We start from the raw sequence: 19511 nt of genomic DNA, 5'->3' as shown, positions 1-19511 counted from the left end.
CCCCACCTTTTCTGCCCTGCCTGTCCTTCCTGAACAGTTTATATCCATGCATGACAGTACTCCAGTCATGTGAGTTATCCCACCAAGTCTCTGTTATTCCAATCACATCGTAATTCCTTGACTGTGCCAGGACTTCCAGTTCTCCCTGCTTGTTTCCCAGGCTTCTTGCATTTGTGTCAATTAACCAAACATCATCAAACACAGAGCAAGCATGTCCCCATATAGAACCCTAACAGGCCCAAATCGTTCTATTAGAGTAAAAATGTCAAGTGGCTCCATGGTTTCAGATCATGATTCTTAGTACTAGTGATATGTATGTATCAAACAAATTATAAATCCAGGTTTTGTGGTGCACATTTTCTATAATTTGTGTGCAAAGAATAGTAGGTGGGCATTTCTATGGGACAGAGATAAAGTAGCTTGGATGTCTTGTTTGAAAAGTACAACCTTAACACTTCATTTTCTGTTTGTTTTTGTTTTTTACCAGGTGTTGATGGGGGTGGGGGTGGGAAGAGATGTATTTTTTTAAATTCTAACATTTTGAAGAGTAATTTGCTTGCAAATGACTGATATGTACGAGCAGCTTAACTTTGCTCTAAGACTTTTTGTAGGGAATCAATGCAGACCTTTGTCTGTGGCTTCTTTGTAGTTTTTGGTTAATCAGAGGGCAAATAGGACAGTTTATGAAAGATCAAGTGACCCTCAAGCAGGGTTGTCTGAGACTATCACAGGACTTGTTTTTTCCAAAGTGTCTCAGCAAGGAGGTCAAATGGAGAGCTCAAGTCAGCCAGGGCATGTGTTTATTCTGCCAGTGTAAATTACATAAGCTCTGTACACTTGATTGCAGGCTCCAGGATTTACATACATTATGCTTATCTGTAAATTACAATATTGCCCTGTTCATGCAGAACAGGTATCTCCGGAGTATATTTCTGAAATTTTCAGGTGCACTGGGTCTTCTTCTGAGCCTTAATACCTTGCATAACCTAAAAGAATTGTAATAATAGTCTGAAGGTTCCCTCTCCCCCCACTAACTTGATGAAATACAGAGACTTTGAAACGTTTGAATGTGTATTTTATAGAAGAGACTCCTCCACTTATAGGTACTCCCTCACCTGACCCAATCCCAGATATATGATCTCTCTCCAACTCCAAAGTACAGATTTAGACATATAGACCCAAGCAAACTGGATGAAGAAAGGTTAAGGAGCATTCATAAGACTTTTACTTTCATTTAGGGTAACTGCTTTGTTCCACAATAATTTATCAGTCCTTCCTCTCCCACACATCATGAACCTGCAGCTGCCAGGAGATACTCTATGGAATGCAAAGTATACTTTCCTCCCTAGACATACAGATTAAAATCTTCAAGCTGCTACCAGCTTTGGGAAGAGCAAATGTCCTGACTCCTGAAATAGCTTAGACACTTGACTTTTTTTCATAATAATGTGTTCAATATCTTGATTTCAGTAAGACTTTCACACAGCACCACGTGGCATTCTCATAAGCAAACTAGGGAAATGTGGTCTAGATGAAATTACTGTAAAGTGGGTGCATCACTGGTTGAAAGACTGTACTCAAGGAGCAGTTATCAATGGTTCACTGTCAAACTGGGTGAGGATGTACCTAGTGGGATCCCACAGTGGTCAATCCAGGACCCGGTACTCTTCATTATCTAAGTCATTAATGAAAATTATTGGAGTGGAGAGTGATCTTATAAAATTTTCAGCTAATTCCAATCTGAGAGGGGGTTGCAAGCGCTATGGAGGCCAGGATTAAAATTCAAAATGAACTTGACAAATTGGAGAACTGGTCTGAATTCAACAAGATGAAATTTCATAAAGACAAGTGCAAAGTCCTACACTTAGGAAGGAAAAAAAAATCAAATGCACAGCTACAAAATAGGGAGTAACTGGCTGGGTAGGAGTACTACGGAAAAGGATCTGGGGATAATAATGGATCACTCATTGAATATGAATCAACAGAGTGATTGCAGCTGAAAAAAATGCTAATATCATTCTGGGCTGTATTAACAGGAGTGTCATCTTTAATACACAGAAGGTAATTGTCCCACTCCACTTAGCACTGATTAGGCCTCAGCTGGAGTATGGTGTTCAAATCTGGGCACCACATTTTAGGAAAGATGTGGACAAATTGGAGAGAGTCCAGAGGAGAGAAACAAAAATGATAAAAGGTTTAGAGAATCTGACTTCTGAGGAAAGGTTAAACCGGGCATGGTTAGCCTTGGGAAAAGGAGACTGAGTGGGGACCTGATAACAGCCTTCAAATACATTAAGGGCTGCTATAAAGAAGACTGATCCATTGTTCTCCATGTCCACTGAAATAGGTAAGACAAGAAGTAATGTGCTTAATCTGAAGCCAGGGAGATGTAGGTTAGAAATTAGGAAAAAAATTCTAACTGTAAAAATAGTTAAGTTCTGGAATATGCTTCCAAGGGAGAATGTGAAAAGCTCACCACTGGAGGCTTTTGTCCAACCTGTATTTAAAAACACCTGTCAGGGATGATCTAGGTCAGTGGTGCGCAACCTGCGGCCCATCAGGGTAATCTGCTGATGGGCTGTGAGACAGTTTGTTTACATTGACCACCCGCAGCCATGGCCACCCGCAGCTCCGGTTCACTGTTCCCAGCCAATGGGAGCTGTGGGAAGCGGTGGCCAGCACATCCCTGTGGCCCACACCGCTTCCCACAGCTTCCATTGGCCGTGCCTGTGGACGGTCAATGTAAACAAACTGTCTCACGGCCCACCAGCAGATTACCCTGATCAGCCGCATGCGGCCCACAGGTTGTCCACTACTGATCTAGCTTGACTTGCTCCTGCCACAGTGCAGTGGGGCTGGCCGTGATGACTTTGGGTATGTCTACACACAAAGAAAAGCCCGCTGAGGCTGCAGGGCTGTTTCAGTGCTGTGTCGGCTTCTGGGCTCGGGTTGGAGCCTGGGCTCTAGGACTCTGCAGGGTGGGAGGGTCCCAGAGCCTGGACTCCATCCTAAGCCTAGAAGTCTATACGGCAACGACATAGCCCTGCAGCCCAAGTCCTCCAAGCCTGAGCCAGCTGGCACAGGCCGGCTGTACATTTTTCTTTGCTGTGTAGACATACCCCTTGAGGTCCCTTCCAGCCCTATATTGCTATGATTCCATAAGGTGAGCCTACCTGAGCTCCTAATTTGCAATTTGTGGCCTGATTTTCAGAGGTGCTGAGCAACTGAAATACCCATTGCAGTCTACTGACTTCTATCAGGTAGTCACCAACATTCACAAAGAAATGCAATTTTTCTCCACACATTTAGTTAACATTTCCTACTGAAATTTGAATTAGTGATTTTTCTTCAGTGAACTTATTTCATAAAATGGCTGAAATTTTATTTCAGATCACAGTCAGCAATTATAGAAGCATTTTTGTCTCATACGAACAAGCATTTGATATGTTTACCATTTACCAAAAGGGAGATTATCTCCAGACCTCACCTTTCAAACCAGAAATGCAATTACCAAAACTGCAGCTGATATTTGTAATTAATAAATCCCCATATCTGCTGGGAACTGTTACACAAACTGTCATAAATCCGGACGACAGATGGAAGAAGTGTTCTTGAGAATGTTTAAATAAATCCTTAAACATCAGGGGAATTGGATCTCTCAGAGGATTAGTAATGGAATATGGAGCTTTTCACCTTTAGGTCATTCAAATTCAGCCCAGCTCAATAGTTACTGAAAGTCTTTGGACAAAATTATGCTTCCATTTACACCTGTACAATTGCAGTGACATAGGAATGCAGCATTTGGGCTGTTACTACAATATCTGATGGCTATTTGGTAGCATAAGTGAAATGAACAATCCCTAGTGGACAAGGCACACATGTTATAAGAACATGGACTATTGGAACCTGTGGCAGTCTCAGGAGGACTGAGCAGAGATTTAAGCATTCTCTCAACGGGGGGTACCTCAAAGAAGGGAGTTGAGACACATGGGTGGGGAAGTCAAAGATGCTTGTGCTGCCTCCTACCATTTTGTAACTCTGTACAAACTGAAAACTTCATCGTCCAGTACTGTAGAGCAGACATGATTAATGAGCATGACATTCAGATTTCTGAAATGTAGAAGAGCGGGGATGGAAGAAATCTTTATATATGCAGGCTGTGTTTCTGAGGAAACCTTGAAAATCCCAGTCAGAATTCAACTGGACCAGCTGGGTAAAGGTACCAAAAGATCAGAAAGCCAGAAGCTGCACAACTGGAAGCTAAACTAGATTTATTACACAGCACGGGACCAGGGAGGGGCACAGCACCTTTTCTGTGTTTCACAATAGGTCTCCTCTTTTTCATCTTGCCTAATTATATGGCAACACTAGGAAACTATGAGGACAGTATCTTCTCTAAATTAATTGTCACTCAAAGCAATTCTGCAAGTATTTAGTGGTGATTTCCAAAGTAGGCTATTTGAAGACTGGGGAACGTAGTTCATGTCAGCATAATTGGCACATATACAATAGTGTAAGGAATTTTGTCTAATTCAGCTTTGCTTTTATTAAAAAAAGCTGCAACACCTGTTGGCTAAAACAACGTATGTGTGTTTTATTCATCTTCTGGATCAGCCCCTGGAAACCTGGCACTGACACTAAAACTAAGACTTTAAAAATTGGCTGAAGTTAACTCCAAGCAAGTTAACAGACTGTTTTCTTTGGGTAAGAAACAAGTTGAAAGCTGTGTTTCAGGTCTGAAACATAGGAGCCCTATGCTAAAGGATTCTAGCAGAATTAACCTAGAAGGTTGCTGGAAGTCTTTGAGACAGGGTTTAGAGAGCTAGCACAGGGTGCTGGGAGCCTATTAGTGGGGGGAATAATGGAGGAAGAGCTAGCTGTTGAGTGGGTGTGGATACTGGCAGCTGATAAAGTGTGGGTGGAAGAAGTTGCAAGATGGATCACTGAGCAGAAAGTAGGTGAATGAAAGAACCAAAAATCTTTCAGGTTTTAGATAATCATCTGAATTTTAGGGTGACTCTGATCTGATCCAAATCTTCGGAGATTCATCCATCACTAGACATCACGTTCTTTAGCCTCTCTCCCCCACCATCGGAAAACATTTGAGTGTTATTTAATTTTCCTTAAGATTTGTCCTTCATATTGAAGCGTTTCAGATACAATTTATGAGCACTATGAATATTGGCCACTCACAGTCTACCAGTTTAGTAAAAACATTATAGGACTCCCAAGTCTGATAGGACTTGTGGGCCTGATTGCCTTTACACACACACACAAAGATTTATATGGTGCCACATATTGGATTGTATAGGCATGTACCAGTATATATACTGACTGACTCCATAATTAAGATTACACAGAGGTTTGCGCTTAACCCAGGATAAAAAACTCATTCCGTTTAAACACACGATTCACTCCAAGTTGGGCAGTATAGCTATTCAGAAGATTTAAAAAAATATGGAAAAATAAGCAAAATATTTGTAAACATTATGCAGGAAAAACCAAAAATCCTCACTTTTCATGGTTGGCTCACACTTTGTTAGCTTCCCTTCTGCACCAATTAAAACTTCACTCTCATATTGTGGTAACATCTCAAACATAAGCCACTTTGAAATTCAACACATTCAAAGTTTATGCCCCTTTTTACAACACAACTGAATTGATCTTTGCCAAGAGACGCCATTGGAAGAATGCATGCTGTGAGTAGTGGAAGGGAGTTAGTCAGTACAAGGAGAGGTGGCATGTGTACTGTGAAGTGTAGAGGAAGGGGACCTAAACTGGCGAGTTCCTAGATTTTCAGAGATTTCCATTGATGGGATTTGTACTTTAACAATTAAAGTAACAATGTTTTTTGTTTGTAGGACTATATATACACCCATATAGTATAAATACACATACTTATGGCCAGTTTATCTTACATCTTCCAGGTCCTATTAAGAGAATTCCTACAGTTTGCTAGTATATTGGTCCTTCCAGGCTCAGGTTTAAACATGAAAATAAAGCCTCTGTGGAAGTGTCTTGTTCCAAAATTCTCTCCTCGAAGTCTGACCTAGCTCCCCTGTGACCAGCAGGCTGATACTAACTAGCAAAACAGTGTTTAAACCTTTACATCTCAGAGCTTTGCAACAAATAAATGTACAGATTTGCCTACAGCATGTGTCCATGCTCCAACACGGTTCTGGAGATGATGCAACAACATACTGGTACATCTCAGAAGGAGAGAAAATTATTCTTTTGTGGACAGGAGGACATCACAGATCCTAAAAAAAAAGGGGGGGGGACATATTTTAAGTTTACTGTGTGCTGAATTTTGTTCTGAAGAAGAGCTCTGCGTAAACTCAAAAGCTTGTCTTTCTCAACAACAGAAGTTGATCCAATAAAAGATATCACCTGGGATTGACATGGCTACAGCAACATTGCAAACACTCTTACCCCTGGTTATTTGGAATATTCCAGATATAATTCTAACCTCACTGCTGTTCTTTTGCTTCCATGCCAGTCATCTGCAAATGCTTCCCTGAAAACAAAAGGGTGAAAATTCAAAATAGACAATATATTGGCAAATAAAACCAATAAGCTCCCATCGGCGCTGCTATAGCCAATAACAGTTGATAACTGAATTTCTCAAGCTTATTGTAGCATGATCCTGCAGGACTCACACAAGTAAAATTCTCACTGGCTTCAACAGAAGTCTAGCCTGTATGTATGGCCTGTAAGACTGGGCCCACTATACCTCATGCATAAATGTGTTGTGGTAGGACAAAAAGTACTGTACAGCAAATGACATAAAACTGCTGTTTTCCCTTTCAAAATAAAAGGCACATTCCCTCACTGTCTTGCTTACATGCAAAAGGAATGTGAAAATATTACCATTCTGATCCGAGAGCATTTCATGCCCACATTGCACAGGTACAAATGACAACAGAAGGTGCAAGGTAATAAAAAAAAATGGCCAAAAGAATATAATCTTTAGTCCTACTTTTTTTACATAACACCTTAATAGTAGAATCTCTTAGGAGATGGACTGCTAATTGCCACTCACTTCAGCCATGGTTTTCACTTATTCCGTGTTTAGGTTTTAATATTAAGAAAGCTTTCAAGTGCTGTACTGGGGGCAATCACACCAACATGCAGCTGTTTTGCAGTCAATCTTCCAGTTTGTCTTCGTAGTGGGTACCATGCTAGTGATTGCAAGTTACACAATTAATTCTCCAGTGGGAGAAAGTGCCAGAAATTCTGGTACATGCATTGCTTGGCAAAAATCCCCCTTGAAAAATAAGCAGTGGGGAGGAGGAAAGAAAAGCAGACACCTGAATCTGACACTTTTTCCTTGCACGGAATGAATCCTCTCCAGTGTGGAGAGGTGAAAACAAGCACCATGCAGGCGTAATGCCTCATGGCACAACAATAGAAGGGTTTAACTGTGGACACATCCTATGTTTTGATGTGATTACATCAAGATGAAACACGGCATTTTTGGCTAATATTAACTTTTTAACCTTTTAAAACAAATGAGCACTACAATTAAAATAGCTGCAAAAAAATCAAATGCAAGGTGTTTCTCTACCAGGCATAATGGTATCTGAAAAATATTAAGTTTCACTTTAAGTTTTTTTGTCTGGGAATTTATAAATGCAAAAACTTGCTCAGACACCACAATGTCAAGCATGGTAGAACAATCTAGGATAGATAGATTAGATCAAACAAGTTATTGTAGTGTTGCAGTAGCACTGCTGTAATTAATAAAGCCACTTTTAGTTTTATATACAACTTTCTGCAAACATTTCCTGAAATTTCACATGCTTTCTCTAAACCCAAAATGATTTATAGGGGAGGTGTTATGGGAGGGAGCGTTTTCAGAGACTCTGTTCTGTCATTTGTGAGTTTATTTTTTTCATGCTTTACGAAATATGTTAATATTCCCTGTGATGGAAGCATTCATTAATGAGCATGGCATATAAACTTAGATGGACAGACTTGATTCTTGTTTTGCTGCACGCAACAAAAAACTTTTAATGAAATCAACAAAAGTTGCTTGTATGTACTAGAGGAGGAATTTAGTCCTTTAGCGGTCATTGATTTTGATATTTTATCACTCTTCTAATTAACAGCAATTCTAGATGACATTACAGTGAAGAAGAAAAGTAATTCTTTCTGATCTGGTTTTCTGCTTTTACACTTCTTTTTGAACATGTGACCTCAGTGGTAGAGGTTCTTATGGGCTATACCCTCCTAATAACCTGATTCATCTTCACTGGATGTTCAAGGGCTCAGAACAGGTATACTAAGATGGTGTTTTTAGAGTCAATGGATGTGATTCCTCAGTGTCCCAGAACCCCTTTATGCTGGTGCTAAGGGCAAAGAGCCAGCAAATCCAGTCACCTGAGAATTCCCCCAATATTGAAGGGATCCTTAGACCACGGGTTCTCACCCTTTTTCTTTCTGAGGCCTCCCCTACCGGCTATAAAAACTCCATGGCCCACCTGTGTCACAATAACTGGTTTTCTGCATATAAAAGCCAGGGCCAGCATTAGGGAGTAGCAAGAAGGGCAATTGCCTGAGCCCCATGCCACAGAAGCTCCCACAAAGCTACAATGCTCAGGCTTTGGCTTCAGCTCTGAGTGGCAGAGCTCAGGGACCCTGGCTTAAGATCCATGCGGTGGAACTTCAGTTTTCTGCCCTAGGCCTTCATGAGCCTTATGCTTGCCCTATTTGGCGGACCCCCTGAAACCTGCTTGTGGACCCCTGGTTGAGAACCACTGTCTTAGAGCATAAAGGCTGTATACCACCCTTCTTGCAGCACTTGGCACAGGGGCATGTATGGGCTATGGCCAGAGCCAGAGGTAATCAGGTAAAAATTAGAGCAGCCCTGAGACCACTCTGATCTGTGCTTGGATCCAAAGCAGCATCCCCACAAGTCCACAAATTGGGGAGATGTACTGATGGTATGAAGTCACCTTTGCCTTTCCTCCTCCCTCAGGCAGATCTTAGACAGACTTTGGGGATTTTTAAGTCTTTGTTTTTAATTATGTTTACCTTTACACAATCATAATTACCTTTCTATGGTATCCTCTAGGACAGGGGTAGTCAATTTTATGTCATGGCCCAAATTTCTTGCTCAAGGTATAGTCAAGGTCTAGACTACAGAGAAAAGTAAAGTAAAGTAAATAAAGATTTCAGGGCCCGCTCAAAAGTGTCTGATGGTCCGGATTTGGCCCATGGTCTGCCTGTTGACTACCCCTACTCTAGGGATACTGCATGGAATTTATCTTTCTTTAGGGAAGATACATTTTGATGGCTAGCAAGATTGACAGCATCCTTTAGGTTGTGTTCTCGGAGATTATACTGATCATTGGTAGAAGTGAGTAGGATCTTGGGAGTTAATAAGTGCTTGACCAGATGGTGCCTGTCCAAAGGTGTTGGCTTTTTAGACAACTGGAACTGCTCCTTGGGAATAAATCAGTGGTATAGAAGAGTCAGGCACCATTTCAGTCAAGCACAAGCAGACTATTAATAGAGATAATTACCTTGCTATTTTTTAAAATAATAGATGGAGAGAGAGGAGGAGGTTCACCAGGGCTAAAGACAACATTCTTACTAGTAAGTTTTTACAGGAAAAATTAAGAATGAACAAATGAGGGAGACGGTGAAAAGCAAGTGGCGAGTAAAAAGTTCAATTCTAGCAACATATATGAAAGAGCTGCTAAATTAGATGCCTATGTTATAATTAAAATATCTGAAATTTAAGGTAGGGGTTTGTCTTCACTACTTTTACCATATCTGAACGCAGTTGTGAAGAATCACATCAGCTGAGACGTTGCAAACCACTTGGCAGCGAGTGTAGCCTAGGACAACTTGCGTCCAGCAGTGTGTCAGGAGAGGGTTAACTCGCAAATGCAAAATTGTGGTCAACATTGTGTCAGCTAACTCAGTTCTTCACCATAGTGTTCAAAGATGGTCAAATGTGTTCCTGTAGAGCCAGCCTAGATGATTGAACTACCTGGATACAGTGTTTACAAGTGAGACCAACCTAATAAAGCAGCAGGAGAAAGTGTGGCAACATAATTGCAAAAATATCAGAGGGGAAGCTGTGTTAGTCTGGATCTGTAAAAGTGGCCAAGGGTCCTGTGGCACCTTATAGACTAACAGACATATTGGAGCATAAGCTTCCATGGGTGAATACCCACTTTGTCGGATGCATGTCATATATTCACCCACGAAAGCTTATGCTCCAATACATCTGTTAGTCTATAAGGTGCCACAGGACCCTTTGCCATAATTGCAGAAAAGACTATTATGTCCACAGAAATAATAACTCCTTTAGTTTACAGTAGAGAGAAAGGGAGAGAGAGAGAGAGAGAGAGAGAGACAGACAGATTGTGGTGCCTCAGGACATAGGCCTTGTTGCCTATTGTGGCTTTGTTATTGGAGGGGGGGGTGGAAATCAGTGAAACCACCAACCACCCGTAGCATTTTCCTTCCTTTCAGGTAGCTAGAAGTGGCCAGGAGACTCATTACTACTTGGAAAGCCTCTGGAAGGGCAGTTTCTGTGTAAACCATAAGAGTAGACTATCTGGGAATAGCAATTTCTGGAGACAGAAATTTCCTCCAAGTTATTCAGTACAATATTAGATTATAAAAACTCTGGCTCCAGAGTCCAGTGCATTCCATATTCACATTGCTTCCTATTGCATCATGTATTTAGATTCCCACTTGTGGAGTCTAACTGCAGCATAAACATGCTTCCAGGAGAAAGCTCACACACACTCTCTCTCCACTCTACCCTGATAACTTGACAAACATTCTAACTGCACAGACATTTGGGGGTGGGGGAGGGTGAAGTTCCATTTTTTTCAATCAGTATTGAAGTGATATGAAATATTTTGGGCCTTTTAAGTATCAGCACTAAAAAAATTCATCAATCTGAAAGCTTCATTGTACTCAGTGGGAGAAATAATGCTTCTCATATTTCTATTTTCAGGTAAGGATCTCTATCCTTATTCAGGAAACTAGAATTCGGTTCAACCTGCCTTCTGAGTTTCTCGTGCAGGATTTATATTAGGAAAACATTGAGAATATCTCATTACTTTGTACCCTCAACTGTGATCATCTATTGAAGTTATAACAGAAACATTCCTTATGTTATATGTAGGAAACACTGGTTTTGTAAAGTAAATGCTCTGTGCAGGTGATGACCTATGAACAATGCTATTTATAAAAAACATTGACATACTTTCCATACATTCATCTCTTGACATGCCTCTGATCATACTATCCCCTTATCTTGTCTAACGGCAATTACACCAGCAAACAATTCAAATATCTAGAGATCCTCAGAGTCTGCATATCAGAAATAATGTACGACTGCATTCATACATTACAAATCTGTGGCCCTCCCAACGCTGACAAATTGGATACGTCATACGTTCATTAATGTTATCTATACCATTTAAAAAGCTGCTAACAAACTCATCTGTTCTCTCAGCTCACAGTTACTTATAAACCTTTCACATAATATATGTCATGACCATTAAAAACCAAAATACAAGTGTCAGAAAAAGATTACCATGAGTTACCTACAGACACAAACACAAGAGGATCAAAAGAAAGGCCTTACAACAAGGCCTATGTCCTGAGGCACCACAATCTTTCATACCCTGGGGTCCTATTCTCCCAACAAAGAATACAAGTAACTCCCTTGTCTTAATAAAATGATTTGGAAGATGATTAGCCTTGTGTCCTAGCATCTCTGAATTAGATAATGTGTTTTCTGATTCCACTTTCTCTGGAAAACCCTGCAGGTCTAAAATATCAGTGTAATAGGATGCGTTTGTGATGGGTTCAGTCATAGATACCCCCTTGGGACTGTCACCTGATGTTCTGAGACTACCTCTGAGCCCATTTTCTCTGCTAGTTTGGGCCTCCAGAACCCTGCCTTGTCAAGCCAGACATGCCAGTCTGCTCCAACACAGACCCAGGGTCTAAACCACACACCCCAAAGCTGCAGGCTTTAACTGAAAACCACTTAGCAGGTATTCCTGTCTCCAGCACCCAGATACAAAGATATAAAGCTTATACAGGGTAAACTCATAAATTGTCTGCCCTCTATAACACTGACAGAGAGATATGGACAGCTGTTTGCTCCCCCAGGTATTAGTCACTAACTCTGGGTTCAATAATAAGCAAAAGTGATTTTATTAAATATAAAAAGTAGGATTTAAGTGGTTCCAAGTAATAACAGACAGAAAAAAGTAAGTTACCAAGCAAAATGAAACAAAACACACAAGTCTAATCCTAATACATTAAGACACTGATTGCAGATAAATCTCACCCTCAGAGATGTTCCAATAAGCTTCTTTCACAGAGTAGATGCCTTTCTATTCTGGGCCCAATCCTTTCCCCGGTACAGTCCTTGTTCCAGCTCAGGTGGTAGCTAGGGGATTTCTCATGACCTCCTTTGTTCTGCTCCACCCCCTTATATAACTTTGGCACAAGGTGGTAATCTTTTGTCTCTCTGGGTCCCCACTCCACCTTCTAAATGGAAAAGCTCCAGGTTTAAGATGGATTCCAGTACCAGGTGACATGGTCACATGTCCTGGGAGACCCCAAGCCTTCATTCAGTTAGCCCTGTTGCTAGTACATAAAATGAAATTTAAAATAAATAAATCACAGCTCAGGTCACGTGTTGTGTTGGGCACTGCAGGTGCTAACAAGAGTAAAGAGAAGTTAAATCTTATTTTTGTCACTAACATCAGCGACTGTAATTTTGAGTAAACACTGAGTAACAAGGTGCCATTTTACACACTTTTCAGAGTAGAACCACACTTTATTAATCTAGAAACCAATCCTACCTCAGAAGTATAACTTCTACTGTCTTTGATTTAATTCAAGAGCATAATATTCAGGAACTTAACTCCCAGTTGCTTCAAGTGCTCCTTAGTTTTGCTGACCAGCTTTAGCAGCAATTTGTAAAGACTGGTTTTCATTATAAGCTCACCATCAGACTGGGGAACTGTTAACAACATTTTTAGATAAGTAGTGTGATTTTAGTACACTTCTGGTGGAATGTTGCTCAAGCCACAAGTGATACTTTTAGAACAAAATTAAAGTTCCTGTGGTACGCCCACATTACTAAATCATACTGTTAAAACAGGAAGAGTTGTTCTTGTTGTCTACACTATAGTCACATGGTTCAAAAGCCACTAAAAAAGCTGTGCTGAATTTATACTCAACACAGCTTTATGGAGAGAGACAATTGTGGTTTTAAGCCAGCTTTCTGCTGCCCTGATCATGAGACTGGTTGGGGGCTGAATGCGATATGTAACGACCTTGGGTTTCATTAAATAACAAACCAGTGAATGTGAAAGGAATAAAAACTTTAACAAAACAAACTAGAGAGCATCTCTGGTGACCTGCTGCACACAGCAATGTGGTGCTCCCAACCCCTGCCTTCAGGGCACATCTCTAAATTCCCATGTTCATAATACTGTCCCTTATGAGAGAATGTCTCTCAATTATAGATACATACAGAATATATAGAATAGTGCCATTCCACTGGTCCAGGATCACATTGCCCCAGTTCCTTCTTGCCCTGGCACAATGCTTTCCCATACCTTCCTGCCCCGATACCTGGTGATGTAAAACTGGCAATGCTGGAGACAAAGATGTAGCCCAAAGTTGGAGCTGATACAAGAGCCCCAGATGGAAGCATTCTCCTTATATATCTATTTCAACCTGTACAAGAATATCAGTTGCTTTTCATGGTTATCTTTTACTTTGAGGTTTCAAAAGTGAGGAGCATGTATTGATTTCTTATCTTTCTCACAAGAAACATTAGCATTGCCTCACAATTTAAAACAAACACCTAACTTGCATCTTGCTGAGAAAAGTTCGTGTATTGACTAAAATGTTTTGAAGATGCAAGTTCCAATTAATAAATGGTATATGAATACATGACTTGACACCAGTCACTTAATTACATATATTTTCTAATATATATGTCTATTGAATCTTTGATACACTGTATGGTGATTACCAAATTAGATGTCCCATGATATGCTTTATAAATGAGGTGGGTTTATCATCATCAGTGACTGGAATTTTAATTAACAAAATATATTAGTGTCTTATAATATTTACAGCATTTGGGATCCAACTTTGATCTCATCTCAGTTTTACACAAGAGTAACTACTGGATTTATACTGGAGTAGGTGAGAGCTGAATCAGAAGTGAGGGCAGGCTCTGTCATCTCAGAACTATATATGGGCTCAAGTGTGCTTTTAATGCATTAACTAGTGCTGGATTAGGTGAAAGCCATACCATCACCAGTAATTCTAGGCGACATTCTGCCAGAGCAAACAGACATGCAAGAAGCACGCTCTCATTGCTACACTTTCTGGGTTGACTAGCATCATTATGCAAGAACAATCTTTCCACTTACGGGAGCTACAAAGGCTGCAATTGTCTTTAACTCCTGCTCAGGAGGTAATGCAAGCAGGCTACCTTCTTTTCTTATCTGAAAGCTATCTGCTACAATGCATACAGCAACCCTAGTTGCTCCCCTCACTCAACTAGATAAAAAAAAAATCAATTTAATTTCCCACAGTGCTTCCCTAAGAGTTCTTCCATACTATAGGTGGATACAGCTCATTCACATAGTTTGATCTCTATCTCCTATGCCTGAAACATTTGCAACTATACAGGTGTTGGCGCACCATTTGTTTGTATCTGATGCAAATGACACAAATTTACATCTGGACTCCTTGCAGCATTTCTGGAAGACTGGTATTTTTCACAGTTCTTATCCTGACAGACTGAGGAACCACCAGCCAAGTTCACTTCCAACACAAACCAAATTCAGTTGTTCAGTGAGTTATGTCTGCTTATTCCTGCGGTGAATTTTAGCCCATCATGTTCAGTAGTCTCTTGTCTCTTAATATGTGGTGGTTTTTTAATTAGTTTTTTACTCTGGATGGGGCAAACAGGAAATAAACCTTTTCTGAGTTGGGAAGAGGGCTTGCTTATGAAATGTGAGCCACACCCACACTCTATTCTCAACTCCATTCCAGTCAAACCTATCAAATATGAGGGTGGGAATCATGCACAGCTGGAAGTCCAGAAGTAACAACAACAACATTCAAATATTATTCTGGTCTATAATAAAACAGTTGTACATCGCTCATTGAGCTAACAATCCAATCAATCATATTCTGGGAAGGACAGCCAAATAGAACACACCACTGAGGGCAAGAAACAGTGTTCTAAACTCTGAGAAGCCCTTTGACTGGATGGAATGAAGAGTGATCTCAGAAGTACTGGAAGAGAAGTAGTAGTAGAAACATATGTACTGCAAGGACCCTGAAATACATTTATATTAATATTTAAGCTTGTCTGGAAAATGAAGTATCATGCTGAAGTATTTAATCAGACAAAGACACATTGCAGGCTCCAGCCAGGAGGCGCTTACTACAGGCGGCTCCCGACCAGTGGCGCAGCAGGGCTCAGGCAGGCTGCCTGCCTGCCTGCCATAGCCCCCGCTGCTCCCAGAAGCAGCTGGCTCCTAGCAAGTCTGTGGCCCCTGCGTGGGAGGGGGACAGTGCGTCTCCGTGCACTGCTAGCGCTACCCTGGTAGCTCCCATTGGCCTGTTTCTTGCCAATGGGAGCTGTGAGGATGGTGCTGGGTGTGGGGCAGAGCATGGAGCCATCGTTCTCCCCCCACCAGGGGCTGCAGAGACATGCTAGCAGCCAGCTGCTTCTGGGAGCAGCATGGGGCCCAGGCATACAGGCAGCCTGCCTGAGTGCCCCTCTGCACCACAGGACTTTTAGTGGCCCGGAGTTGTAGATCGCTGTCTGTGATTTATTTTTGTGGGGCCCTCCTTGAGCCGGGGCCCTGGGCTGCAGCCCCTAAAGCCCCTGCCTTAATCCAGACCTGCCTCAGGGTAATAAATAAATTTCTGAAACATCAAACCAAGGTGAAGACTTTCTTGAATGATATAAAAAAAGCTAGAGGCAATGGACTGGTCATGCCAAAAGATGAAATGAAGAAAATGAACTATGCAGCATATGGGTCAATGAATGATAACTGAAGCAAAAGCTACAGCGAGATTAACTTATTTTTTTTATGGCTTACACATATAGGGATGCTGGAGAACATCATATCTTCTGTGGAAAGAAAAAGGATGTGGTTCCTCTGCTGAGCAGTATCCATGGATTTCTCACCATCCACCTTCTCCTTCAACCACATTGACTCCATATTATCCACTTTTAACTGGTGCATCAGAACATGTCGGCTAGATTCTGTGCAACATTTCACAGGAGACAAGTGTAGGTGGGAGGGAGCCACCCTTGCACCACTGAGCTGCTTTAATTTGCAGTGACCTCTGTGACAATCAAGATACTGCAGGGTGAGAACATGGGGTCTGAACCCCAAAAAGTAAGCAATTGAATCAAGTGGCTGTATACAGTGTTATTGTGTATAAAAAATGTTGAGTAACGTCTTTTATGAAAGAATTAGGAGATATGTAGATAGACTGGTTATGAGTTTAATATATTTGGGTATGTGTAGAGCTGTGCTCATGATTTGTGCTGCAACATTCATCTTTACCTCACAGCTGGGCAGTGAAGCAGTCAGGCGGGGAGGGGCTGCCTCGCCAACCAAATCAGACTAGCTCCAAGCACCTAGAATTATACAACACAAGAAGAAACAAAAGTGAACCATTAAAGTTAATAGAAACATTAAAAGTGAAGAAAAAACCAAGTCTTAGAAAATTAAGAAAGGAGGGAGACAGTGTTCCCCATTCTGAATAACCATGCATCATCATGCTAGGAGAAAGAAAACATTTTTTTTTAAAAGCAGACTTGTGTTTGTTACCCAAAAAACTAAGGACCAGCATCTAGGCAGGGTGCTGTCTGCAAAATGCTTAATCCCCATTATGATAGAAGGCACATTGGGAAACTGTTCAAAGGCAGTAAGTAACTTGTATTAAAAAGGGGAATTTATCATAGAATCATAGGACTGGAAGGGACCTCGAGAGGTCATCTAGTCCAGTCCTCTGTACTCAATATATGCAAGTGTAAAACCTGAAGTTGCGTCTCATGTTTGTTTTCTATGTAACTTGTATACATTTGCTTCCTTTGCTGTTTCATCTGAGTCTGATTTTTCTATTAAATAGATCTTTTGTTTATTTTTGCCTCCACATAGATCTCTGTGTGCAAACTGTGTTGAGTACGTGTGGAAAGTCAACTGATAACTGGGGATAGGTTTCATTCTGTCTAGGGTGATGAATCAGAAGAGTAAAGTCTGAGTGTCTGGTAGCTAAAAATGCAGAGTAGACAGTTTTGGGGAGACTCAGGACTGGAATGACTGTTGAGATCATCCTGAAGAAGAGTAACTAGCATAGCCAATTATTTTAGTTCATAGTTAATTATAAAAATCACACAATAAATGAACAAACATGTTATGTTTTATATACATACATACACACACACACACACACACACACACATTAAGGCTGGTCAAGCGATTAAAAACAATCGCACAATTAAAAACATTAAATCGCATGATTAATTGCACTGATAAACAATAATAGAATACCATTTAAATATTTTTCAATGTTTTCTACATTTTCAATTATATTGATTTCAATTACAACTCAGAATACAAAGTGTACAGTGCTCACTTTATACTTTGTTTACAAATATTTGCACTGTAAAAATGATAAACAAAAGAAACAGTATTTTTAATTCACCTCATACAAGTACTGTAGTGCAGTCTCTTTATCACAAAAGTACAACTTACAAATGTAGAGTTTTATTTTGTTACATAACTACACTCCTGTCAAGGTTCCTTCTCCACTCTGAACTCTAGGGTACAGATGTGGGGACCTGCATGAAAACCTCCTAAGCTTACTTTCACCAGCTTAGGTTAAAACTTCCCCAAGGTACAAATTAATTGTATCCTTTGCCCCTGGATTTCCACTGCCACCACGAAACTTTAACTCGGTTTGCTGGGAAAAGTAGTTTGGACACGTCTTTCCCCCAAAAATCCTCCCAACCCTTGCACCCCACTTACTGGGGAAGGTTTGGTAAAAATCCTCACCAATTTGCATAGGTGACCACAGACCCAAACCCTTGGATCTTAGAAACAATGAAAAAGCATTCAGTTTTCTTACAAGACGACTTTTAATAGAAGTAAAGGAATCACCTCTGTAAAATCAGGATGGTAGATACCTTACAGGGTAATTAGATTCAAAAACATAGAGAATCCCTCTAGGCAAAACCTTAAGTCACAAAAAAGACACACAGACAGGAATAGTCATTCTATTCAGCACAGTTCTTTTCTCAGCATTTAAAGAAATCATAATCTAACACATACCTAGCTAGATTACTTACTAAAGTTCTAAGACTCCATTCCTGTTCTATCCCTGGCAAAAGCAGCATACAGACAGACGCAGACCCTTTGTTTCTCTCCCTCCTCCCAGCTTTTGAAAGTATCTTGTCTCCTCATTGGTCATTTTGGTCAGGTGCCAGCGAGGTTACCTTTAGCTTCTTAACCCTTTACAGGTGAGAGGATTTTTCCTCTGACCAGGAGGGATTTTAAAGGGGTTTACCCTTCCCTTTATATTTATGACATCCAAACAAAACAATGCAAAACTTTAGAGCCTACAAGTCCACCCAGTCCTACTTCTTGTTCAGCCAATCACTAAGACGAACGAGTTTGTTTACATTTACGAGAAACAATGCTGCCCACTTCTTATTTACAATGTCACCAAAAAGTGAGAACAGGCGTTCTCACGGGACTTTTGCAAGGTATGTACATGCCAGATATGCTAAACATTCATATGACCTCTTGAATGGTGGATGAAACATGAAGGAACATATGAATCTTTAGTACATCTGGCATGTAAATATCTTGTGATGCCAGCTGTAACAATGCCATGCAAACACCTGTTCACACTTTCAGGTGACACTGTGAACAAGAAGCAGGCAGCATTATCTCCTGCAAATGTAAACAAACTTGTTTGTCTGAGCAATTGGCTGAACAAGAAATAGGACTGAGTGGACTTTGTTTTGTTTTTTTAATGCAGTTATTTTTTGTACATAATTCTACATTTGAAAGTTCAACTTTCATGACAAAGAGACTGCACTACAGTACTTGTATGAGGTGAATTAAAAATACTGTTTCTTTTATTTATCATTTTTACAGTGCATTATTTGTAATCAAAGTATAAAGTGAGCACTATACACTTCGTATTCTGAGTTGTAATTGAAATCAATATATTTGAAAATGTAGAAACATTGAAAAATATTTAATAAATTTCAATATTTAATAATTCAATAAATTCTATTGTTTAACAATGCAATTAAAACTGATTAATCACAATTAATTTGAGTTAATCACGTGAGTTAACTGCAATTAATTGACAACCCATATTTATATATAGTTGTATGCTAAATAGAGTGGAGTTGTAGGATTCTAGAAGCATAAAATTGATCAATGGGTAGAGGGAAT

General features: G+C 40.4%; 1 long non-coding RNA gene across 1 annotated transcript in view; it reads right to left on the bottom strand.

The window, feature by feature from the left end:
* Positions 1–19511, bottom strand: part of LOC140906939 (uncharacterized) — a 78553-nt gene that overhangs the window by 21369 nt on the left and 37673 nt on the right. Inside the window, exon 2 of the long non-coding RNA XR_012157298.1 lies at positions 16605–16678. This is a non-coding gene — a long non-coding RNA (uncharacterized lncRNA). The remainder of the gene's footprint in view (positions 1–16604; positions 16679–19511) is intronic.

Source organism: Lepidochelys kempii, chromosome 2 (genome assembly GCF_965140265.1).
Source record: "Lepidochelys kempii isolate rLepKem1 chromosome 2, rLepKem1.hap2, whole genome shotgun sequence".
NCBI lineage: Eukaryota > Metazoa > Chordata > Testudines > Cheloniidae > Lepidochelys > Lepidochelys kempii.
The sequence above is the reverse complement of the archived record's forward strand: the minus strand, read 5'-3'. Positions and strand labels throughout refer to the sequence as shown.